Below are 26326 nucleotides of genomic sequence, written 5' to 3'. Positions count from 1 at the left end.
AGCGCGCACGGGGAGGAGCCCGCGTCCTCGCAGCCCGGGGTGGGAGATGGATTTAGTTCTGATGGCAGCGCTGTAAGGGAGGCGCTGGAAGGAAATCTTTTTCAAGGAGCAGCAGCCTCTGTTGACTGTGATCCCCACTGACCCGAAGAAGCAGCGCATGTCTGGGGGATTTCAGGCAGATGTGGGTAGAGAAACCCTTTCGGCCGCTCTGACCAGCGCGGGACTGCAGGAGGGGTAGGAAATATTGTCCTGCAGGTTAGCTGGGTGGATTTATTCAGCTGACTTAGAGGAGAGTCCTACAGCGAAGACCAGAGATGGCTGCGATGCCGCGCAGGAGGTAAGACCCTTAGGCTTGCCTTGGTTTTGTTAATTTTCATGGAATTCCCGAGCCTTCCGGCATCCCTCCCCTTCCCAGAGCTGCTGGGTCCAGACAGAGGAGTGCCCTCTCTGATTTTGTTCGCATCCGTACTACATTTCTTCCCAGCGAAAGAGTATGTATTTCACACCTACTGATTTCTGCTCATGTAACATTGGAGGCTTTTCAGAAATCGGGGCTGCCAGGCGCTGGTCTGCGCATGGGGGGCCGTGGGCCGGTTTGTCTGGAGAACGACGTCTGCCTGTTGGGGCTTTCCTCTGGGTCCCTGCCTTCCTGCTTGGCCTCCGCCCTGGGCGCGCTCCCTTGGGGCCCAGCGGGCACCGCAGAGCGGTTGCAGCTGCTGGTGAGCAAGCGCGAGGTCTGCAGCCACCAGCATTTTGATAAAGGGAGCTGGCAGGTGACCATTCAGTGGATTTGGATTTTTGTGCAACTCAACCACGTTGGAGGGAAACAAAAAACCTCACAGTCCCTGAGGAGGTCTTGACAGTCTGTTCATCTCAGCTTCCATCTCCTTTCCTTGCTTTCCCTGCCTCCCTCCCCTCCTCCATCCAGGGAGGCAGCAGGGAGTCCGGGTCCAGGTCTGCTGGTTTTCATATCCAGACCTCAGTACCTGGTGTTGGGGGTGGGGCAGGAGGGGGATGGGAAGGGCAGGCAGCTTTAGGGTGCTCAGCAGGCGCTCTGGTCTGGCCTATTGTCTTGCCTTTTTTCTTCTGGATCCTAATCTCCATCCCCTAAAAAAGAAAAAACTCCAGCCCACACCCTATCCAATTCTTCCAGAAACTGTCATTTATCTACAACATATGACTATTGGTCATGTGTTTCTTTACACCCACTCCTCCCTCCTCTTCCAGTTTGTTGTCTAAGATTTAACTGACTCAAATGAGCCTAATAAATAATAGAAACCAAACTTCAGTTTCATAAATGGACATTCTGTGTCTCCTGACTAACCCCTAAGGAGCGCTGGTCTGGCCTCCGAACAGAAGCAAATGCACTGGGGATGCACTCAGCTCTTCTCAGGTTGGAGGATATGAAATGTTTTACTTGTGCAGCGTGAGGTGTTCTCATTATGGGATTTTGAAATTGTTTTAAGGGAAAGTACTTGGTCAAGATTTGAAGTGATATGGCTAAAGAAAGTAATTGTAGAATTTCAGACTTGAAAGTATCTCCTCCCACTAGCACGTAAATAATTTATAGTAGAGATTTTAAAAAGGGGTTGAAGTTATTTGTTAATAGTTTTACTTCATGCTGCCCTGCCTTCTTTTTTGTAATGTGAGCAGACTCTTCTCAATGCCAGACCAGGATCTTGCCCAGCCGGCCTCACTGACCCCAGTCTCCATTCCCCCTCCAAATAGGGCACAAGTGAAAGCAAACTGTCTATTAGGATGTCCATATATTTGGGAATCCTCTAAAGTGAGATCCTTTTTGGCCCAAAATCCATAACTCTATGTTGGTTCTTAGATACTAGGTTGCCTAGATCTCCTATAAAAGGGCTTGTCACATACACAATACACACAAGTGACTGAAATGACACACCACATGTAGTTTCTAGGCTTGGAGCAAATTTGCTCTAAGAATTAGCATAGTGCTGGACCTACCAAACCTCAACTATTTTTTTTTTTTAAGATTTTATTTTTTCATTTCTTTTTTCCCCCTTCTCACCTCCCCTGCCCCCAGTTTTCTGCTCTCTCTGCCCTTCCCTGTGTGTTCTTCTGTGACTGCTTCTATCCTTAGCAGCAGCACTGGGAATCTGTGTTTCTTTTTCTTGCATCATCTTCTTGTGCCAGCTCTCCATGTGTGTGCCGCCATTCTTGGGCAGGCTGCACTTTCTTATGCACTGGGAGGCTCTCCTTACAAGGCCCACTCCTTGCACGTGGGGCTTCCCTACATGGAGGACACCCCTGCGTGGCAGGGCCCTCCTTGCACGCATCAGTACTGCACATGGTCAGCTCCACACGGATCAAAGAGACCCAAGGTTTCAACCAGGACCTCCCATGTGTTAGGCAGAAGCCCTAACCCCTGGATCAAGTCCGCTTCCCCTCAACTCTTCTTAAGAGCTCACAGATGATCAAATGTTTGGCAGAGGTTTTATTGTGAAGACTTTAAATATATATGTAAGACCTTGGCAAACATCTATTTATCACTTTGTTCTAAAGGGCTTTAAGGCAGTCTATAGGGATTCATAAAATATAGCAAGGCAGACTAAGAAGATGCAAAAGAAAGAAGGAAATTAAGTGTAGAGACACAAAATAGTATTAAGAAGGAGGCTAATACAAAAACACAAGGATAAGATCCTCTTCACTTGTTATGTTATACAGGAATCATTCAACTGTAAATTTTGTAGCAGCGCACACAAAAAAGGAAATTGACCAGTCTGTTGTTCATGTTTTATTTATTCATTGACTCATACACTCACTTATTCAACAGACATTTGGTGAGGGCCTACTGTGCCAAGTTCTGTGAGAAGTACAGTGAAGCAGACAGAGATCCTAATGGCACTTAATAGGGCAGAAAACAGACTGTCCCTTCAGATAGCACTTCAGACATTCATCAGGAAATCTCTCTAATGATCCTCTAATTATACACTGTGATAATAGCTATGAAGGGAGACAAAAAATGTACCATGTTCCAGAAGATGAAAACCCAAAAGACACACTTCCTAAGGGAAGCACAACCATTCCTGATTCCAAGACCATGCTTTTTCCAAGCATGGTACATGTCATTTCCTTGTCAGATGTAAGGATTAGTTTCACAGGGTCATTTTTTAATAGTGTCCCTCTCCATGAGCACACGCTACCCTCCTGCAGCACCATCAGATTGGGCAGCAGCTCTCAGCCCCTTTCTGGTTCTGAGAATATGTCTACCGAGGGGTCTGTGAATTCTCTCAAATTAGTGGCTTCATTTCAATCACCCTGATGGCAAGCCTAAAACAGACGCTGGGGCCTCTATTTGCTGCTTATTTTCCAGGTTGAGCCAGGGGCAGACCTGGTGACCTTGGCTCACTGGCAAGGGTGAAGGGGAGAGGAGTATGAATAGAGGCGTGTGGGGGAGAGGAGGTGCCCAGGCTTGCACAGGCTGCACCTGGTGACCACTGCCCTATCAGCAAAGAAAGGAGCTGTCTTATGCCAATTCTATCTTCACGTGAATGAAAGTTGCAATAATTTACCAGCAGCAGGTTTTGTAGTAAAAGCATAATGAAAAAGTTTCTGTTGCTGGTTTCCGTAGTAATGGGTTAGATCTCCATGTAATGCAGGTCTAGTAATGCTGCAAAACCGACCTTGCATCCAGTAGCTTGAGGCAGGTGGTTTGGTGTAATGGTTTAGGGGAGCCAGACTGCCTGGCTTCAGAGCCTGCTTTCTCCTCACTAGCTGTGAGACTTTGGGCAAGTGATTCAACTTTTCTATTCTTCAGTTTCACTTCTAATGTGGAGATTAGTTTCTGGTAAATCAGTATTTCATGATTAATGAGCAGATTAATAAGTTATGTGTGAGAAGTGTAGAACATATGTAAGGTTCACTATATCTTACCTATCACTATTTTCATTAATATGTACTGATACCATTTGTGTGGTCATTCCAGGATGGTTTCATAGAGGTTTTCATTATGGCATGAGATTACCTTCATGGAGTAAATACATATTTGAAGTTAATATTTTCCTGTACAACATATTTTGTGTGGTGTGTGTCAGTATTACCAAAGTCAAAACTTAGAAAAGGGAAGCGGACTTGACCCACTGGATAGGGCGTCCGTCTACCACATGGGAGGTCCGTAGTTCAAACCTTGGGCCTCCTTGACCCGTGTGGAGCTGGCCCATGTGCAGTCCAGATGCACGCAAGGAGTGCCCTGCCATTCAGGGTGTCCCTGCATAGGGGAGCCCCATGAGGAAGGAGTGCGCCCCATAAGGAGAGCCAAAGCGCGTGAGGGAAGACCCTGAAAGGGGCTTGGAGCCAACTCCCTCCTTCTGGAATCCAACCGCTAGGGGGTGTGTGCACCGTGTCCCCCAAGCCCCAGGCTGAGAGGTGGTGTTGACCCAGGAGTGGGGTCTTTCAGTTCTACAGACACAGGCAGATCCCTCATTCCAGAAGTTTCAGTCCCACCTGGGAGACACCACCTGGCCACCACCTGTGGAACCAGACAGTGAGTAACCATGGTGGAAGGGAGGGAGGGCAGGAAGGGAGCCGGTGTCGGGAGGCCCAGAACCCAGGACAACCCTCTCCCCTGCCATCCCCAGGCCCCTCAGTGGGTCTGACCTCTTTAGAGGAGGGCATAATCTTTTTCTTTTTAATGTAGCTATAAGTATAATGTGCATCTCAAACTGCACATAAAGTGCACAGTCTAATATGTTTTGATATGTGTACACCCATGAAACCGTCACCACAATCAAGATGCTGAACACATTCACCACCTGCCCTACCTGCACCATAGTTTGTAACCCTTTGTAATCCCTCTGCTCAGTTTTCCCTCCTCCCCAGGCAACTACGGCTCTAACTTTCTGTCTCTGTGGATTAGTTCGCATTTTCTCCTTATAGACATATAAGGGATTGACTGGACATACTCTTTTTTTTCTTCTCTGGCTTCTTCACTCAGCATAACTATCCTGAGTTTCACCCATGCCGTGGCATGCACAGTAGTTCATTCCTTTTTATTGCTGATCAGTGATCCATTTAATGGCTACGCCACGACTTACCCACTTAGCTGTTGACAGAATTTGGATTGTTTCCAGTTTTTTATTTCAAATAAAGGTGCTGTGAACATTCATCTATAAGTCCTTTTATTGAATAATCTTTATTTTATCATGGGTAAACACCTAGGAGTAGAATGGCTGGGTCATAGGGTATGTGCATGTTTAACTTTTTAAGAAACTGTCAAGTTGCAAAATGTTTGTAGGATTTGTAGTCCCACCCAAGGAGATGAGAGTTTCTTCTCCTTCACATCCTTTTCAACACTTGGGATGATGGGTCTTTTTCATTTCAGCCTGGCTAATAAGTAGGTAGGAGTGATATCTCATAGTGGTTTTAGTTTGCATTTCTCTAATTACTAATGATTTTGAGCATTTTACTTCGTATAGTTAAATACGTCACTGAAAAAAAATTTATCCATTCAAACTCTTGTCTAAATAAAAAATGAGTGTGTCATCTTGTTGAATATTGAGAGTTCTTTATGCATTCTAGACACAAGTCCTTTCTCAAATGTGTGATTTGCAAATATCTTCTCTCAGTCTGCTTGCCTTGCCCGAGGTCATGAAGATATTCTCCCATTTTCTTCCAGAAATTTTAAAGTTTAGGTCAATGTTTCATTTTGAGTTAGTGTTTGTGTAAAGGTGTGAGGTGTGGATTGAAGTTAATTTTTTAAAAGATTAATTTAATTTATTTATTTATTCCACCCCCACCCCCCCCGCCACAGTTTTCTTATCTCTGTGTCCAGTTGCTGCGTGTTCTTTTGTGATTGATTCCATCCTTATCAGCTGCACGGGGAATCTGAGTTTCTTTTTCTTGTGTCATCTTCTTCTGTCAGCTCTCCTTGTTGCAGTGCCACTCCAGGGCAGGCTGCACTTTCTTTCATGCTGGGTGGCTCTCCTTACAGGGCACACTCCTTGAGCTTGGTGCTCCTCTACATGGCATGGCACTCCTTGTGCCCATGAGCACTGCGCATGTGCCAGCTCGACACAGGTCAAGGAGGCCCGGGGTTTGACGAGGACCTCCCATGTGGTAGGTGGTCACCCTATCTGTTGGGCCATGTCTGCTTCCCTAAAGTTCATTTTTATTTGTTTGGATATTACTATTCAATTGTTCCAGGGCCATCTCTTGAAAGGATTATGTTTTCTCCACTGAATTGCCTTTGCTTCTTTGTTGAAGATCAACCCTGACTTCCTGTTCTGTTCTCACACCTCCAAAGGCCAGGTGGTCTCCCACTTCCCCTAGCCAGGGCTTGAGGAATAGGGCATGGATCCTGAGGGTAGGATGGAACCAGGCGGTGACCATGGATGTGTGAAATTGAGTCCTTGCTCATGAGGAGAGCCAAGGGTGATGGCAAGACCAGGGGCAGTGGCAGGTGGGCTTGCTGGGAAAGACCCTGCAGAGGAAAGGGCTGCAGTTTCCTTGAATGGCCCTGGTGGCCAAGATCTCTCACTCAGGGCTCTCATATCCCCAAATTGCTCTGAAGGGACTCTTGTCCTCTGTTTTCTGTAGGGGTGCCCAGCCCTTTCAGAGGCAATTTCAGCTCAGAGGCACCGGGTGACCTGAAGGTGTGGCACCCCCCCATCATAGCACTGTGGATTGAACAGGGGCCTTCAGCCAGGACCACCTATTTTGTTCCTGTGGTTTTTTCCCCCCCTGGAATTCGTAATCAGAAAATTTATGTTTGTGTCTACATGGTTTCAAGGAGTAACGATGATGAATCAAGAGGCTCAATGGTTGGTGTACAAATATAGCTCAGGACTAAACATGGGCCTTATTCATATGTTTTTCTCAATGACTCTTCTAATGGTGAAATTTGTGTGGAATTAAACTTCAACAGCTCTAAATTATATAATGAGTTATTTTGAAGTTCATTTACAATGGCAGAAGAATCCAATCTCATCTGCATGACTCCTAGTGCGTGGGGGTGTAGCTAGTTTACAGTAAACAAGAATTTCTATCCTTTGGGCCCTTTAGTTCATGTGTGATGGCTAATTAGGTCTTTGGCTATTGTTTGGTCCAGGGTCAAGAAGGCCACAGGCCGTGGTGTAGGCATCTCTCCATGGAAATCTTTAGAACATGCTGGTAGATCTATATGCTTCCCTTTGAAATGGGCCTCTTTGGCTGACCTCTGCATTTCCTCCCCTGAAGATTCCTATCGTTTTGCCAGGGTGGCTGATGTACAGGAAGCTCTCCAGCTGTGTAAAGAGCATTCTAGCACCTGGGCTGTGGAGATGCAGATGCTGAAGTACAAGGTGGACAATGTCTGTTCCCAGATCCAGATGCTCAGCGGCCACCTGGAAAAAACCAGTGCTGACATCCGGATGGTCAAAGGAGTTGTAGAGGATGCTGGCACCTGCAATATCTAGACCTAGATGTTAAGGAATTCCTTGGAGGGGGCTGATGCTGAGATCCAGGGACTACAGAAAGCTCTGGAAGAGGCAAACCCATTGAATTCCCAGACCCAAGATTTCTTACAAAGCAGTTGAGAAAACACCAGCTTTGCACTCCACATGTTAAGCCAAGGCCTAGAAAATGCCACCACTGAAATTCATGTGTTAAAGGCAGGTTTACACTACACAAATATGAGTTTACAAAATGCCAGTGTTCAGACCTACCTTTAGAAAGGCAATCTGGGAAGTGGCAGTGTTTTAAGGACCCAGCACCAGGTGTTAAGCAGCAGTTTGGAAGGGCCCAAATACGAGATCCAGAGGCTCTGAGGAGGTCTGGGAAATGCAAGTGCTTTCAATTCCCAGACCCAGCCCTTTATAAAAGGCAGTGTACACAACACAATTTTTGAGATCCAGTTATTAAGAGGTCGGTTGGACAGGGCTGGTGAAGTGATTCAGTTGTTGAAAAGAGATTTGGAAACTGCCATTGCCCAGACCCAAATGGCAAAGGGCAGCATGGAGCAGACAGAAGCTGAGCTCCCAGGAGTAAGAGCAGAGTTGGAAAATGCCAGGGGAGAGTTAGAGACCCTAAAACAAGGAATGAAGGGTGCTGCCTTAAATTCCCAGACCCACATGTGAGAGAACAGACTGCAGGAGGCACAGGCTGAGATCCACAGGCTACAAGTTAATGTGAGTAATATCAACAGGCTACATGTGAAAATCCAGGAGCAGCAGAACAGCCCGGAGACCCTCTGTGCAGCCTGTGCTTCACAGGATCACCTACAAAGGAACCAAAGTAAGTGGTAGGGAGGGTCCACCCTGGAGAGGGCAGAGTTGCTGGGACGTTAGCCTCTTTAGCCTCAAGCATGAGTCCCATCCAGGAAAGGGCAAGGGTGGTGGAGAGAGAATAAATCCAATAAACACATTTCCTCTGTGCCCCGGCAGTAGCACAGAAGACCTGAGAAGCTATGTCCTTGCTCTCAGGTGGCTTATAATCTCTCCACAAAATTTCTCCTTTGGGAAACTGGATCTTTGTGATGAGGTGTGTGGTAATGGTAGAGTGTGCTTCTGGGAGTAGACAACCTGTTTGTGACTTCCAGCTATCACAAATGGTGTGAACCAGAACAAGTTGCTTACCTTTCCTGAGTATTACTTGCAAAATGAGGCAATAGGATTTGCTTCACAGGGAGGATCAAGTGAATCAACACAGGTTACGCACTTAAACTAGTAGGCAGCATTCGAGCATGTGTCTGACAAAACTTTCATGAACATCTCCCATGTGTCAGAGGTTAAAGATGAATAAGACATGATGCCTGCTCTTGAGAAGGTTACAAGATGCAAGATGGAGACAGACCTGTAAGCAAAGTCATATGGATTGGTGACAGAGGTATTAAGTTAGAAACAAGTACTGGGAACTGAGAGGGCGGATGCAACAAGAAAGGTGAGAAGGAACCTTTTGTGGAAGGGGGGAAGGAAATCTACTTATCTGTCATCTATCTATCTAATCATCTATGTAATCTATCTATGCAAGTTTCAAAAAGTAAAATCTTTACTGCATGAACTCACTCTGACATTTTATATTCTATTCTTTAAAAAAAGGAGCAAAGCTTGTCAAAACTGATAAACCAATTTTATGACACACTAATGGGTCGGTGATTACAATTTGAAAAACACTGGGCTAGAGGGGTGCGCAGGACTGGAGAGACACATGCTAGAATGGAAGGCCTGTGAGTGAGCTTGGCCTTTATCCTCCAGAAAATGTGGGGGCACTGAAGGGTTTTAAGGAGAACCCTGAGATTCTGACTTGGGTGGCTGTGGAGGGTCCCCAACTGAGGAATTAAGGAGGAATTCCTCCTCGCAGCAAGATTTGTACATGCTGGCTGTGGTGCTTTGGGGGACATCCAAGTGGACATCGCCTGCAGGCTGTCTGGAGTTGAGGAGAAAGGCCAGGCCTGCAGACACAGGCTTGGGTGCCCCGGGTATGTGGGTTCTCATTGCAGCAGTGGGAGTGGTGGGGTTTGCATGAGGCAAAATGCAGAAGAGGGCTGAGAATGGGGCCAGGAATCAACCTTCAGGAGGCAAGAAGGGAAAGATGTGTGTGAACCAACTGAGGACAGGGGAATTGGGAGATGTGCATGTGGGAAAGCCAAAAGAGGAGAGAATTTTAAGACGGGAGTGGTCAGTTCTGGCACATGCCAGAGAGGCCATGTAAAATAAGAAATGAAAAGCATCCACTGACACTGGGCAATTCAAAAGTCATAAATGAAGTTTCGGTGGAAGCAGATCATGGTTATTGGGCATGAATTAATCAGGTACATGAGTCTGTCAAGGAACGTAGCTGAGAGCGAAGGAGAGATGAGCGGAAGAGTAAAAAACAATGCACATCATCTATTTCTCCATTAAAACATGTTTCTATTATAAACAGTGTGGAAAATATGGAAAAATTGCAAGATGAGAAAACAAGCATCTGTATTGCCATGAAAATTTGCATGACTTCCAAGTGAACCCTCCCCCAAACCCCCACTACTATTTTGGTAAACTTGAGAGAGTGTCTCCAGATTCAGACAGGCTTCACCTGGGGTTTACAGAAAGGAAACAGCAAAGAGGTGGATGTTGAAGATAGGGGAGGAGAGAGGGAGGAGAGTGAAATGCACGATGAGTGACTGGCCTTGAAGAGGGTTGGGATGGTACTTGAATCTCTGAGGCTGGGAAGGGAGCAGGTGTGGAATTTGGTGAGCACCCTACTGTGCAGATGTGGGAACACGAGACTGCGAGAGCTGCTGTTAACCACATCTGTTTCTGGGTGGCATAGGAGGTCACTTGCTAAGGAGGAGGATGCCTGTAGGGAGCTGGGGGAGAGAAGGGATGGTTGGGAGAAGCTGCTGGAGAGATGGGGGCTGACAATTGAGGACTTGGCAGGCAGTGCCAAGCCCCTGCTCTTTGCCTCTGTTTCCAGTCAAGTCTAAGGAATCACTGGCCATGCAGACCAGTGCCTGGAAGTCTTTCCTCCTTCCTGCCTCTCCTCGAGCCCCACTGCTTCCCTCCTGCTTTAGTATGGATTGAGAGGTGCTCCATCCTGGCTGCACGTTGGAGTCACCCAAGTACATGCCTGGGACTCATGTACAGGAATCTGATTTCTTTTGGTTGGGATGCAGCCTGAGCACCAGGAAGTCTTAAAACATGGACAGTCAGGGTGGAGTATCATTACTTTAACTATTCCTTAAGGGGCCAAATAGTAAAATTGAGACGTGTGGGCCACAGTCTCTGTCATAGCTCCTCAGCACTGTCGTCTTGCACTGCTGAAGCAGCCGAAGAGAACGTGTAAATGAATCGGTGTGGTTGCTCCAGTGACACAATTTATAAAAAGAGGCTGCTGATGGGCTATAATTTAGCCAGCCCTGGTTTGGACGACTGGTTCTGAGGCGTCAGAGAGCATAAGAATCACATGTGGCTTTGTTAAAACTCAGACTGTTCAGATACAATTTCTGAAAAAGCAGGTCTGCGCTGGGCCTGAGAAGGGGCATTTCTACCCAGTTCCCAGGAGGTGCCATGCTGCTCGTCCAGGGAACACACTTTGAGAACGCTTGGTCCCCATGGTCTGTCTCTCCCTGAGATCTTTGCAGTTGGGTTCTGATGGATGTTTCTGGCCCAAGCAGGATGGTCTTTTTTTCTTGTTGATCCTGCACATTGCACCATGCTGAAATATTTACAGTGCAAATCTGCGCCAATCATTAAACCCTTTAGGGCCTCCCATTGCTCACAGGGAAAAATCCAAATTCCTTCTTACAGGCATAAGATGTAGTGCTGGAAGCCAACCACGCTCCTCTCCCACCCCTTGAATGCCGGCCACACCCCAGGTTTTGCACAGATCAGCTCGTGCCATGCCCTTTTGTGCCTGCCTGCCTTTGCAACTGCCATTTTCCCTGTCTGGAAGGCTTTTCTTGGAAATGATCCCCTGGCAAACTCTTCTTCAGTTTTTTTTTTTAAGTGTTTTTCTGATTAAAAATTTTTAAAAAATGTTACAATAGTTGTAGGCTTAGAGAAAAATCCTGCAGAAGGTAGAGAGCTTTGCCCATGATTAATGTTTTCCCTTAGTGGGTCATTTGTTACAATTGATGAACCAACATTATTATAATCATATGATTAACTATAGTCCATAGTTTAGAGTAGGCTTCACACTTTGTATTTTACAGTTCTGTTTCCTTAAAAATTTTTTACTGTGGTAACATATACATAACATAAAAGCTCCCATTTTAACTCTTTCAGAATGTACATTCACAATATTGTGCTACCATCATCATCTTTTCTGGCTAGAAGTTTTCCTTGGCCCCAAATGGGAACTCTCTAACAACTGAGTATTAATTTCCCATTCCCCACCCCCTCAGTTTTTTTTTATGACTCATCTCAAGGAACATCTCATCCCAGATTCACTTGCTAAGCCCCCCCCAGCCCAGGTGACAGAGACGACACCCCCTTTCATGCCTCTATTCTAACCTGCACGTGGCATTTAATTAGTGCATCTTCCATCCCCTTCTTACATCTGTCTCATTTCACAAGACTGTAAATTCCTCGAGGGCATGAATAGTGTCTTATTGGTCTTTTTATAACAGTCCCTGGCTAACAGAAGCTGAGGAATGTCGAACAATGAATGTATGAATGTTGAAGATATGAATGAAGAAATGAGTGTTGTGGCTCCATTTCAATAGCTGAGGTAGAGATGATACTAAAGAGCAGGATGTGGTGACATGGAGTGAGGAAAGAGCTGAGACTTGGAGCTCCTGGTGACAGGATGAGCTCTTAGTGTGTGACACCTGTGAGGGCAGGTAGAGCAGGTGATGAGGAAGTCCTGGGACAGTCCTGGGTGTGGGCAGCCAGAGTGGATGGAGATCAAGTCAAGGAAGTAAGGGAGACTCTGGATGGATGGACAACGTCCTCGAGAGATGGTGGGAATTGAGATGGAGACTGCATGGTGGCAGTAATGAGATGGGAAATAAAGTGACATGGTCAGAAAGCACATGTCTCAGCAGAGAGTTTTTCTGGGTAGCAGAGCCGAGTGTCCCAGGAGTACTGAGCCAGGAGTCTTGAGCTGCAGCTCCCTGGGGAATTGGGTAGTGTGACAGGGGCATGGTCTCAGCAGCACTTGCCCTTGGGGAACCGAGCCTCAAGGGCGTGGGCCTCAGTGGCCAGCCGCTGGTGGGTTCAGGGAGGCCAGCTCTGGGACATCCGCCATCAGCCCTGGTTGTCTCTCCTCCCACCTCTGCTGCAGCTCAGCTTCTCTGACTGCTCCTTCAAGGCTGGAAGTTCTTCAGGGGGAGCTTGCATTACTTTTCTGATGTCAAGAAGTCTTGGAGGAGGCTGAGCAGTTCTGTGTGTCCCAAGGAGCTCACCTGGCATCGGTGACCTCTGAGGAAGAGCAGGTCAGAGCTGGGGGCTTGGGGTGGTTCTGACAGGGTTGGTGAGTGACAAGGGACTTTGGTGCTTTGACCTTCCTCCTCTAGGGGAGGGCACAGCCCATAACCTTCATGTCTCCTGTCAGGTGGTAACAAATACTGAATTCCTCTGAGCATCTTGCACTGGAGGCGGAAACCTGTACAACAAACCCCACTATCCTCAGTGACTGAGGGAGATTCCCGGAGGTCGACAGATGTCAGCAGCAGGGTATGTCAGAGGCGGGTGGCGGGGCGGCACTCTGAGAGCATGAGGGAGCATGCTTTTCCCTCAGCCCCTCAGGTCCCTTTGGGCTTCCTCTCCTGTCATCAATCTTGATTTTTTTTTATCCCCCCCCCCCCGCTTGAGGCTTGCTTGCCATCTGCTCTCTGTGTCTATTTGCTGTGCATTCTTCTGTGTCTCTCTACTCATTTTTGAATTTATCCCACCGCATCCTTGAGGCTTGCTTGTTGTGTGCTCTCTGTGTCCATTTGCTGCGTGCTTTTCTGTGTTTCTACTTGTCTCCCTTTTTGCTGTGTCACCTTGCTGAGTCGGCTCTACATAGTACTTGCAGGCCAGTGGCTCTCGGGGATGTGCGGGCGAGACTCCCTTCACAAGGAGGCCCTGAGACATGAACCCAGGGCCTCCCATATGGTAGATGGAAGCTCAACTGATTGAGCCACAGCCACTTCCAGAATCTTGACTTTTTAAAATGAAGTTAAATGTTTCATTAGTAGGATATTAAGCAATAGTTACACTATTATAGAAGGTTTATGATAACAATGTTACCCTTGAATTACATAATTTTTAGAAGTAGCTTTTATTTTCAGGTCATTTTGTGAATTCTGAATATAATAACTAGACTGTAGCCTATGTCGCAGAGTGCTGTGAAAAAAAAGAAACACCCTGTATTATGTTTATCTGCAATCATTTGAAAGTTTATTTCAGTAGTATAGCTGCAACATGTAGCTTTTCCATTGATATTACTACAAGTTGCCATTTTAAACCTCTATCGACCACAATTTAAAATAACTATTCTGGATTAAGTTGCTTCAGATTAGTTTATTTTCATTCCTAAATAGATGTTACATATTTCTCAAATGCTGCTCCATTCCTTCATTGAACAATTTCTGAAGGTTTACTCAGTATCTTTTTTTTTTTGAAGATTTATTTTTTATTTTATTTATTTCTCTCTCCCCCCGCCCCAGTTGTCTATTCTCTGTGTCTATTTGCTGTGATTTCTTGTTGTTGTTTTTGTTTTTTTGTTTCTTTTTGTTGTGTCATCTTGCTGCATCAACTTTCTGTGTGTGCCGTGCCATTCCTAGGCAGGCTGCACTTTCGTGCTGGGCGGCTCTCCTTATAGGGCGCACTCCTTGGGCATGGGGCTCCCCTCGTGGGGGCACCCCTGTGAGCCACGGCACTCCTTGCGCACATCAGCACTGTGCGTAGACCAGCTCCACACGGGTCAAGGAGGCCTAGTTTTTGAACCACAGACCTCCCATGGGGTAGGCAGATGCGCTATCCACTGGGCCAAGTCCACTTCCCCAGTGTCTTCTTGTTACCACCTGGGTAACAAGATTTGTTGACAAGTCCTGAATTTTCTGCAGCAACTTCATAAATTTCTATTGTTTCTCCTGATAGAGGAGAATAGGGTTCACTAGTAACTTTTGCACTTTCTGAAGCACCCAGCTCATCTCGTTAGTTCAATTTTGTCCCAACTTTGAGAAGATTAGAGGAAACAACATGTCTGAAAGCTTCCTGTGCAAAATCGCCGAGTCCCGCATTCCAGCACTGTTTTCTGCTGTTATCTGTTCATGCTTGCCTGGGAATTTCTGTACTGAGAGCAGACAGGGCCAGTGTGCAGCGCCCCGGGTGGCACCGGCACCCCCACACACACCCCCTGGTCCACAGGTACAGATCAATCTCGATTTTAATGTCAGTCAATCCCATGGCTGTGGAGGGCGTGTGAGCAGGAGACCCAGGCTTTCTGGGAAGGCCAGGCACTCACATTCGATTTGAGGAGCACCAAGGCCATCGATGCCCAGGGTGGCCATCTGGTGGGGGTCAGCGTCAAGATGTGTCAAGGTTATTAACAAAAGACCTCACTAGCTCTGGCCATTTCAGTTGACATGACCGCCCAGGCCACAGGGTGCTCCTGAGACTGTTGTGTGGGTGTGAAAAAGGCCGTGCTGCTTTGTAAAGCATCCTGAGAAGCTCTGGCCAGATGTTGTCCCAGGACAGCACACCTCATATCCAGGGCTGGGACTAGGTAGGGAAAGTCATGTTACGGGATGCTGGACCTCCCTGAGGGGCCCTGGCTGCTGCTTCGACCCTGGACACACCAGGGAAGGTGCAGGGAGGGGTCCAGGTCTGCAGAGAAGGGCGAGTTCTGGGGTGGAAGTTGAAAGGAAAGACCCCTCCCCTCTCTTCTCCCCAACTTGCCGCCTCACAGACACCCTCCCCATCCTTGGATCATCAGTGACTCAGGATGTCCTCAGCAGACCCAGGTCCGCAGGCATCGCAGCTCTGTCCCTGTTCTGGGGCTGCAAGGGGACTGGGGAGCCGCGTCAGTTTAGCTCCATGTGCCACAGCAGGGACAAGGACCACTGTCTATGTCTAGCTGGATAACGTCCCTCTATTTCCAGGTTTTTGAGCAAGGAGCAGCTGGACAACTGGCAGCACAGGAACGGGCCCATGGAGGACTGTGTCCATACTCAGCAGATGTGGAATGACATATACTGTGATGCCACCTACCAGTGGGTCTGCAAGAAATCCGTGGGTCACTATGTGGCCTGAGTGCAGAGCAGAGCAGGGGGGGGGGGTCCCTCCTGGCGGCCAGCTCTGGGCCTCCTCCGTACTGCCTGGGAGCCTCTGGCCTCTGCTTGCTCTCTGGGGCTTCCACTTGGCCTCCTGGGTGTCCTGCCTTGAACTGTTGTTTAACCCTTTGGAGGCAGGATAGATAGGGACCTAAGGAGGAAGGGTAGAAAAACCTAATAAACCTGGCAAGAGAAACTGAGGCACTGGCCTGCTGGCTAGCATGAATGTGCTGAGCACAGGGGCAAATTAGGAAGGGGCAGCTAACAAGCACACACCCTGCAGCTTACAGCACACAGCACACACCCAGCGGCTCTGTGATCAGGAGGCAACCTCATCACATGGCGGAAAGAGGGACAGGGCAAGGGGGGCAGCACCCCCACCCCACCCACTTTCAGGTTACCTCTTGCTTCATTGACAGAGACCAGAGGCCGAACACCAGCAGTCAGCACAGCCTGCAGAGCTCATGGACAGCAGCCAGAAGCCAATCACCACCCACCAGCATCCCCTAACCCAGCCCCTAACCCATTAAGGGAATCGGATCACCTAGTAGAGTTCCCCTGCTGTGTCTCAAGTATGCCAATCAGGGCACACCTGGAGTCCTGTACCCCCATAAATCATGGACCCCATGGTAGAACTTTGCATTTCCCCCCCTTGCCTGCATCCCTGCAGGTATACTTTCCTTCTCTTTCCTCAACCCCATTAAATTCTTTGCTTGCCTGATTAATTTGTGGCTTGTCCTTGAATTCTTTCTTGAGAAGAAGCTGAGAACCTAGATACTGGTTCTGATCCCACTTCAAGACATTGACCCCACATAAGCAGGGGGACCAATGGTGTGCCCTGGTGTGCTCCTCAGTGTCCACCTCCACAACCAGCACAGGCTGTCACACAGCAGGTCCTCAGTAAACACTTGAATGAATGAAAGCCCTTGGCTTGTTAATTTTTTTGGTTCCATTTTTCTTTATTAAAAAGACATGGAAAAACATTTGGGTCCTTACTGAAAATGGAATTTTTCTTGTTTCCATTTCATTATTGTTGATGCAGACATTGCACATCTCTGTTAGGACATGATACTTTATTCTGATTAAAGAAGGATCATTCTTTGTTCCAAACACAACAGTCTTGAATACACTCTCAGAAAAATTGGCTATGCTCTCCCTAAATCAGTTCCTTGTTTCCATTGCTTAAGGCAGATTTCTGAGTGGGATAAAAACTGGGGTTGAACTAAGGTGACATTCTCACCTTGTCGAGGTAAAAGGCTCGTGAGGAAGCAGATGCATCAGCATTTTGAACTTCTAACTAGTTCTAGTATCAGGGGTTAGAAGACTTGCTTCCTCCCGGGGTCAGCAGCACTCTGGCTGGCTGACAATTCTCAGGTTGCTTGACTTTCTGATCTTTTGAAGATGCCCTCTCCTTTGTCTTGCAGCTTCCATAGACTTCCAGATTCTAGCTCCTCCCCTTGGCTTTTGCTCGTTTATCTCTTATAGCCATTGCGTGCATGCACTGGGAACACTATGCAGAATTCTGGAGACAAGCCTCTGCAGCGTTCCTCCTCCGTAAACTTCCTCTGCTTTCAGTCTCCTGAAGCTCCCATCCCACTTGGACCTTCCCTCAGCTCAGTGAGACTGTCATGCCCCATTTGAAAAGCCCCTTCTTGCATGACCTCATCCAGAAAGAGCCTCCAGGAAGAAACACAGGGGGTTGGAAGGCTTCCTTGTCTCAGTTTTGCTCTGCCTGTTCAATATCTAAAAACAATTATTTCATGTATTTTGTCCAGTTCCCTCATTGCTTGCAGCAAAAGGGCTAGTTGAATTATTCCACCATAACCAGAAGTGCTAATTTTGTCTTTGATGATACCTTTTCTTGAACAGAAACTTAATTCTATGGTACTCATGTTTATCAATCTTTTACTTTATGGCTTCTTTGATTTTTTTTTAATCAATCTTAGAAACTCCTCTTCTGTGCCAGGATTGAAATAACACTTTGCTATATTCTAGTACCTATATTTGTTTATTTTTACCTTTATATGGTTAATCACCTGGAATTTGTTTTTGAGACTATTGTGAGATAGTCATCTACTTTTGCTCAAATATTAAATCATAACCTGTTCTTCACTCAATTGGTAAGCCAAGTGTTAATGGTTTGCAGTAATTAACAAGCTGTAGCTCAGTTACCATCATATGCACTGGGGAAAGGCTACCCCTCCCTCATAAGCCTATATGTCTAAGGATATTGCACTTCCCTGCAGTTTAAACAAAGAAACCAGGTAGAGGCAGGAGTAAGGGAGGCAGAGATCTTGGCTGTGTGCATATCAGAGGGAGATGGAAACCTTCAGTGCCTACATGTCAAAGGGAGATAAATAAACCCTTTACTCCCTACAGATCTAAGAAACAGCCAGTGCTCCATCTTTCCAAGAAAGCCTAAATCCCTATCCCACTACCCTCTAGCCATACAAGGGAAATTTTTCACCTCTAGGGCTCCCCATTGGCCCCTGCACCTCACTGGGTCCCTCTACCCTCTCCCACTGACCATCATTTCCCCACCTAGGAAAGTTCCGTATCAATTCAAAAATTCAATTCCCCCCCTTCTAGGAGTGGGCTGAAGTCTCTCTTCAGACCCCCACCATGGTGGTTTTGGGGCTCAAGTCTGTTCTTCAGACCCCTTCTGATGGGAGAGCTCCTCAGTAAATTTTCTGCCTGTGGTCATATCAGTCTCCGTGTCCCAGTGAGCATTGTTTTTCTCCAACACCAACTCTATCTAATATGAAATGTATGAGCTTGTTTCTGGATTCTTGACTGCATTTCACTGAGCTCACTTTTCCTTTATTGGAGCCACACTGTTTTCATTGTTATATCTTTATGTTTTGTTATCACCTGGGGCAAGCCCCTCTGGCTTTTTCTAAAATTTCTAGCTCTGTTTTTGGCCAGGTCTTGGTGACTGCTGAATTTCACTGAAGGGCCACAGTTGGCTGGCTGGAACATTCCTACATGTTTTTCTTTATTGCTCCTTTTTCTGAAGTCTGTCAGTTTCATCACAAAGGAGTCCTCCAGTCTTTTGCTAGAAAGATAGAAGCTCAGCTGCCAGTCTTCTACTGGCCTAGTGGGGTAAGGAGACACAGCATTTTACCATTTGGTATAGAGATGTCTCCTTCATCCCTCTGCTTTCAGCCTGGCTGTGCAAACCTCTCCTGGTATAAACCTCCTTTCTCTTCTATAAGGGGCTAATGCCTGGTTACGGGAGGTAGAGGAGTGGATGGGTATGTCTCAATGGTCTCCATAAAACTCTTATAAACAGTTTTCCTGTTTTCAGCCTCCCCTGCCTTTAGAGGTAATGAATACTTGTGAGTTGTGAGCTTGCCAGTGTTCTGTAGCATGGATTGTCCCACTTTTTACTCACTCCCCCCATTACTGCTAAATCACTTACCATTCATTTACCCATTGCTAGCCTCCAAACTTTTGTTGCCATTTCTTGTCTTCTGTTAATTCCTCTTCCACTGTCTACTTCCTTATGGGCTATTCTCTTCTTTATTCCTTTACTGTCATTATAATTGTTTCTGGGAGGAAGCAGGTACGAATGTACATATTTAAACTAGCCCTTTTAACTGGAAGTTCATGATATTTTCTAATAAGATATTAGGATACTAGGGAATGGCATTGAAGTTTGTCTATCTCATATGCAGCCACTTTAACCAATATAGACATCATAATTCTTATTCATTCTCCTATTTGTTTCTAGATAATTGCATTGAGTTTTCTGTGTAAATGAAATTCTATGCCAATAATAATAACCATGTTCTGTTCCAGAATTTAGACCTTTTCCTTTTCCTTTTGTTGTTGTATTGGTAAAGCTTCCAGAACAGTGTTGCCTGGAAGGAGTGATAGCAGACCTTCCTGTCTCCTTCCTTCCACTAATGTGACTGTTTCTGGTTTTGCACTATTGTTTATTGCTTGTTGTTGGTTTTGGATAATTACCCTTTATAAAGTAAAGAAAATTCCCTTCAGTTCCAAATCAACAAGAGTGTATTTTTAAAATTAGGATTGAATGTTGAATTGTACAAGTGGTTTTTCAGTGTCTATCAAAATACTCATCATTATCCCTTACTCTGTGAACATATTGATCACATTAATAGTTTCCTAATGATGAATTGTCCTTGCGTTTCTTGAGTAGCAACCTCTTTGGTTATGGTATATTATTCTCTTAGTATGTTGCTGGATTTGAATTCCTGATAGTTTAGTCATTGCTTTCTTTTTTTTTTTTTTCCATTTACTGTTGTAGAAGTGGAGAGAGATTCAATTATTTGCATATAGAAAGGCCAGTACTCTGGAATGATCTTGGGAAGGAAAAATATTTCAGTAAGGCCAGCAGGACTCAGGACTGCAACCCGAGCTGCAACAAGATTTTCAAGTTCCTTTTGCACAGGGTGGGGAGTCACATGGTGATTTTATGGGAAAAAAAATGACTTTCTTTGTTAAGTGTTTGCCTGAGTACCAGATAGGTTTTGAGTTAGCATAAAGGTTTTGAATTAACATATAGCCCAAATTCCCTCTGGATGCAACTTTGAATACACATCCTTTCTGAACATTCAAAGTCTAAAGGGCCTATCTTACTTAATTGAATTTCTAGGCATAGTTGGATACAGAATTAGATAATTTTGAATTCAAGCACAGGCTATATTTTATTTCCCCTTGAAGCAAAGTTTAATTTTATTTAAGATTCGGCATCCCTATTTTGAGAATCTCTCTGGACTGACTGGTATGTATATAGAGTTTGCATTGCTAAATTGTTTCCCAGGACTGGAGTGGTTGCCATGATTATCAAGGGCAGGGCTGCACTTCTCACTGTCCCTCAGGCACAACTTAGTTTTATCTACAAAGAGATAAACATCCTCCCACCCATAGCCTGGGGGCCACTGGCATTTACCTGCATTTCCTGTGGCTCCAGATCCATCTATTAATTTTATTTTACCCTTAAAGGGTTTATACTTTTGTCTTAAAGAGGTGATGAAGGGCGATGCTCTCTTTTCTGTAACTACTTCCTGCTGGCCTTGGCTTGTAGTCATTCCGTAATGTAAGAAACAAAGATTAGATTAGTTTTCACATAAAGGAAGAAAATATTTTTTAATGTAACCTGGCAGCCTACTGCCTCAGTCTCCCACTCCCATGTTAAGCAGGAAGAAAGGAAATCAGCTGAAGCCAGTGCTATAGGCAGTCAAAAAATGCCCAAGAAAGACCTAAGTCAATACCAATTCAGCACTAAATTCCATTCCTTATTTGGCAAAGAGGAGCAGGTAAAAACTAAAATGGTTGGAATGTGATGACGGAAGCGGTGAATCACAAACTTTTGCGCGGGCAAGTTAGATCTTCTCGGATAGGCTGTCACTTCTGAAGTATCCAATCTGGAGAAACAGAGGAAGGGCTTGCGTGCTAGGCTTAGGGCTATAAATTGTGGCATTTTTGTTTGCTTGGTGCGCCAGCCACGTTTTCTGGTTGTGCGCCCCTTCTTGCAAGATTGAGAATAAATTCTTTTCTTCTCCACAATCGGGTGAGCCTTATTTTCTTCCAGAAGAAGATTTTTTTCCAACAGGTTTGGGGGCTCATCTGGGATTCTGAGCCTTCAGAGAGCAGACCCCTGGAGTGGACGACGAGAAGGCACGCCCCACTGTTTAAGTGGTCTTGGACTCCACCGGCAGTGGCCCCACTTCTTGCAGCCAAGAGGCCCAAGAACAGACGCTTAGATCTGCCAATTGTGGACCAGAAAAAGGGAAGGGAAAATCTTCCTCTCGTTGGCCAGGTGACTCCATGCATGGACCAAGGTAACAAGAAAGGCTATTAAATATTACCTTGGTGGATGGGACTTCTAATGAGTCTGAGGTTCACTGTGTGTGCCTGAGAATTGTGACATACGGTGGGAAGTGAGTACAGAGTCCCGATTCGCATTTCCCTTCTCCCTTGAGGGAAAGGGCCAGAGACGGACAAAGCAAAAGATTCAAAAGAAAGAGACCCAGACAAGATTCAGAATGGGAAATAGAGGGAGTCGGTCAACTAGGAAAAAGCAGAAGGGGGTATGTGCAGGATCCCCCAGAGACATTCCTCCAGATACTCCACTAGGGAGGATGTTAAGGCATTGGACCGATAGTGATTGGACCAAGGGAAAAGACAAGAAGAAAATGATTCAATACTGCTGTTGTATCTGGACGAAGGAAAGTATTTTACTGCCTGGTGTATTCTGGCCAAAATATGGGTCAGATGAGGATTGGCTTTGTGCTGACCTTGTACTGTATGTTAATGGAAAAATACCCTTCTCCAAAGAAGAGTCTGACTATGCCATGTGCTGGTTAAAGGGAAAGGGGGCCACTTTCTATCCTATGAAAGCTGAAAATCCAGGCTCCAAGACTAAGCTTGCAGAAACTAAGACTGCAGAAACTAAGGCTGCAGAAACAAAAGCTGTAGAAACTAAAGCCTGGGACCCCCTGTCTAATCTCCCTCCTCCACATGTTCCCCCTCCCCTCCCAGGAAAAGGGTCATTAGACATGGAGGGCCCAATAGAACCCATTCTAAACCCTTGGGAACTGGAGAATCAAGCAGGGTCAACAGCCACACCGGTTACCACCCACCAACAGCTGAGGAAAGAACTGGAAGAGTGTAAGAAAGATATACACAGTTTTCCATTCGCCAGTGCATCTGAGGAGAAGAGAGTGAAAAAACAAAACTTCATTCAGCCGTTGTATCCGCTGAGAGAAGTCCCAATGGGGCCAGGGGAGATTGGCTATGTCAATGCCCCAGTGACAAGTACTGAAGTAAGGAACTTCAAGGAGGAGATGAAATCTCTAATGGAAGATCCAGTGGGGCTGGCTGAACAAGTAGATCAATTCCTGGGTCCTAGATTATACACCTGGCCTGAACTTATGTCCATACTGAATATCCTCTTTACGGGAGAAGAAAGAGGAATGGTGTGGAGGGCAGCTATGAAGGAGTGGGACAGGCAGCATCCACCTGGACAGGGGGTGATGGCAATAGAACAGAAGTTCCCAAACACAGACCCTAATTGGGATCATAATGACCTGGGTGACAGAACACAAATGAAAGATTTTAGAGACCTCATTATACAGGGGATCAAATTGGCCATACCCAAATCTCAAAACTTGAAGAAGGCCTTTGAAGTAGCCCAGGAGAAGGATGAAATGCCCTCTGCTTACCTGCAACGATTGAGGGACCAAGTGAGGAAATATTCTGGGATGGACCCTGAAGATCCTGTGGCTCAGGGAATGTTAAAAGTCAGCTATGTAAAAGGTTCTTGGCCTGACATCCAGAAGAAGATTCTGAAAAAAGAAGGATGGATGGATAAGCCGTTGGAAGAGTTATTGAGAGAATCCCAGAAAGTGTTTGTAAGAAGAGAGAAGGAAAAGCAGAAACAGAAAGCAAAGGTGGTGATTAGCAAAGTCGATCAAATGGTAAGTAAAAGACTGGAGATGGGTCAGGGAGGGAATAGGCAGAGGCAAGATAAAGATGCAACTTGGACTTATTTAGATAAGGGGACAAGGAGAATGCAAGGCTCTGCAGGGTGCTCTGACTGGGAGGATGGGTCATTTCAAAAGGGATTGCCGGAGTTTAATGAAAGAGAGTCCGGTAATTCCCCTCATGAAGTTTGTGCATTCGGGGGGTCTGAGGCTCCTCACTTCTAAAGCCCACTGGGAGCCTTTAGTAAATCTAACAGTAGGCCCATGTCATAAAAAAATTACATTTCTAGTGGACACTGGCACAGCCTGATCCTCTGTGACTTATCTCCCCAGAGGAAGCAAATTTTCTGGAAGTTCCCTTACAGTCTCATGGATAAAAGGAGAAGGATTTGAGGTCCCCATTCTTTCTACCACTAATATTTGTTAGGTAGACAATCAAACTGTAAGCCCTTTGTTGTACATCCCAACCAGGTAGAAACATGGAGAGACCCATCATTTCCTATATTTGTGAATGAAATGCATGTGTTTCCTGGGCCTATAGATGACAGACTACCCTTAAAACCTGATGAAGAAGGGAGGAAATATATAATCTTATCCTTCCTTTTGATCATACACCATTATATATTGGAAAAAGTCCTCCTTGCATGCAAACAAAAAATTGGACTATGGTTACCATGACAAATAATGGTACAAAATTATTCATAACTTTGTTTCCTTCATATAATTCTTCAGTAACTGAAAAGCAAAATGATAATTGTCCACCCGAAAATCCTGAAAACAGGGATGGCAGGAATGCCATATAGGAAGAGGATCTGTCATTTTTAATGATTCCTATTGAATAGTGAGGGAAAGTGCTTCTATGGAGACCCCCAAAGAATATAATGGTAGATTTATATGGTATGGACTTAACAAGGGTCAACAAGTTAGACATATGCAATATCCTTTTTCAGAATCTCTATTCTTGGGTGAACAAGTGGTATATACTAACAATTTTACTGTTTGGAAATGTAAAGGAAAATGTTTACCAACCCCTTGAATTAATGACACCTATAGTCTTAATATACATAAAAACTTGTGGAAAGTATTTCTTGGAACTGCCCCTGCTTATGAATGGATTGATAATTACAGTCAAACAGGTTAATATCTACAATTAAATCAAATCTATCCATTGAAAGCATGTGTCAGGGATCCTTTCATATTCATTATTGGAAAAATAACTATAAAAGATAATGCCTTGTTTTATAAAAATGGTGCCTTGTATACTTATCTGTCAGAAAGTGTGTTGCAGGATTGAGACACTATCACAATAGCCAGAAGACGACGAGGTATATGGATTCCCATGCAAATGAACCGAATATGGCAGTCATCATGTGAAAGTCAGCTATTGCTACACATGGCGCAAGAAATCATGAAATGGACAAAAAGATTTATTGGACTCCTAATAATTAGTATAATGGGACTAATTGGAATCATCAGAGCTGCTGCAACTGCTGCTGACGCTTTGTATGAGACTGTTCAGACTCAATAATACGTGCACAATTGGCATAAAAATGCTAGTGATTTGTGGCATAGCCAAGAACACATTGATGAACAGTTTAATAATCGGGTTAATGATTTAGAAATAGCTGTTTTGCTTATTGGAGATAAATTGTATAATTTAAACTTGTTAAGGGGATTGAAATGTGATTGGAATGAAAGCCACTTTTGTATTACTCCTCTTGCCTGTAATTCATCTGATATAGAAAAAAAGATTAATCATTTGCTAGGCCAGAAAAGTAATATCTCTCACGAAATAATTGACTTAGAAAGAAAAATATTAGAAATGTCTCAAAATCAAATTCATGTAGCCAATATCAAGGATATTTTCTCAGATGATTCACATATTACAAAATTTAACCCAGTTACTTGGTGGAAATCACAGCATTTCCTGTCAGCTTTAGGAATAGGGTTAATCATATTTGTTCTGTTGCTCATGATTCTTGCCTGTGCTGGACACTGCTTTTGAAGAACATTGCAAAGCATAATAGCCAAGAGACATGCGAATAATCTGGTTCTAGGAAAAGCACTTCAAACACTTCCCCTAGTCGAAGAGCTTGGCTGGTAGTCAATGACGGGTAAGACTCTCAGAGGAGGGCAACCTAAGACAGGCACAGTCACCTCGACTAAAACAAAAAGGGGAGATGTTGGAAACTGAGGCACAGTGGCCTCACAAGGAGAAACGTGCTGTCTCCATGCTAGTACTGTCTCCATGCTAGTGCTGTCTCCATGGCTATGCTTGCACTCTCAGGAATGCAGTAATTAAGAGTTCCCATCAAATGGGATGAAGCAGTTAAAGGCTGAAAGAAAAGATGAGCACATACCTTTTGTAGTGAATAGAAAACATAGACTTTGTACCTTCAGATGAGATTTTTAAAAATTCCTTAGACTATGCGTAATTCTGACAGTTAACTGCATGTTACTGTTTGTTGTCACATAGGCTATGTGTTGCTCCTTGTTCTCACATAGGCTACATGTTCCTGCTTGTTATCACGTAGATTGGGGTATATAGAGAGCTTCTTGTAAACAATAAAGTTGTCTGATGAGTCTCTACTCGCAGACCCCCTGATCGCAGCTCTCTTGTTCTTTCTTTTTCTTTCTTTCTCTTTCTTTCACTCTCCTTTTTTCTTTCTTTCATTCCTGATACACTTCAAGCCCAAATCTCCAACAATCCCCAAAGAAATTGGAATCGCTGTATTCTCTGAAAAGGAAGTAAAAGAACTAGAACAACTGGGGCAACCTTAGATAACCAAGGGAAGTGGCTCCTCCCAGACAACCAGCAGTTGTTGAATAAGCAAATAATGAGGGAATTACTAGCAGTTTTACACCAAGGTAGTCAGTGGTGAGTAGAGGGCATGTATGACCTCATCCTCAAGCATTTTGGGTGTATGGGCCTTTCTACTATAGTGACACAAATAAGTGAACCATGCCTAATCTGTCAGAAAGTTAATCAGAAAGTCTTAAGGAAGCAAGTGCCAGGGGGCAGAGAGCCTGGTCTCAGACCATTCCAGAGCATTCAGGTTGATTATACTCAATTGGCCCATGTAGGTCGACCAAAGTATGTTCTGGTAATTGTGGATCACCTGACAGGGTGAGTAGAAGCATACCCTCTTGCTTCAGCTACAGCATCAGGGAATTCAAAAATTATCCTTGA

At 45.2% G+C, this 26326-nt stretch overlaps 1 long non-coding RNA gene across 3 annotated transcripts; it reads left to right on the top strand.

Annotated features, from left to right (window-relative positions):
- On the top strand, positions 1-25741 carry LOC131273991 (uncharacterized). Of its 3 annotated transcripts, none has more exons than XR_009181184.2 (5): positions 1-337; positions 12706-12856; positions 12976-13097; positions 15512-23130; positions 24425-25741. It is a non-coding gene; the product is annotated as an uncharacterized lncRNA (long non-coding RNA). The 3 variants fall into 3 exon arrangements; XR_011646145.1 differs by lacking the exon at positions 1-337 and adding an exon at positions 7993-8235; XR_011646146.1 differs by lacking the exon at positions 12706-12856 and having other exon boundaries at positions 18-337.
- Positions 25742-26326: the final 585 nt, after the last annotated feature.

The sequence above is a fragment of the Dasypus novemcinctus genome, chromosome 17, assembly GCF_030445035.2.
Source record: "Dasypus novemcinctus isolate mDasNov1 chromosome 17, mDasNov1.1.hap2, whole genome shotgun sequence".
In the NCBI taxonomy this organism is placed as follows: Eukaryota; Metazoa; Chordata; class Mammalia; order Cingulata; family Dasypodidae; genus Dasypus; species Dasypus novemcinctus.
The sequence above is the reverse complement of the archived record's forward strand: the minus strand, read 5'-3'. Positions and strand labels throughout refer to the sequence as shown.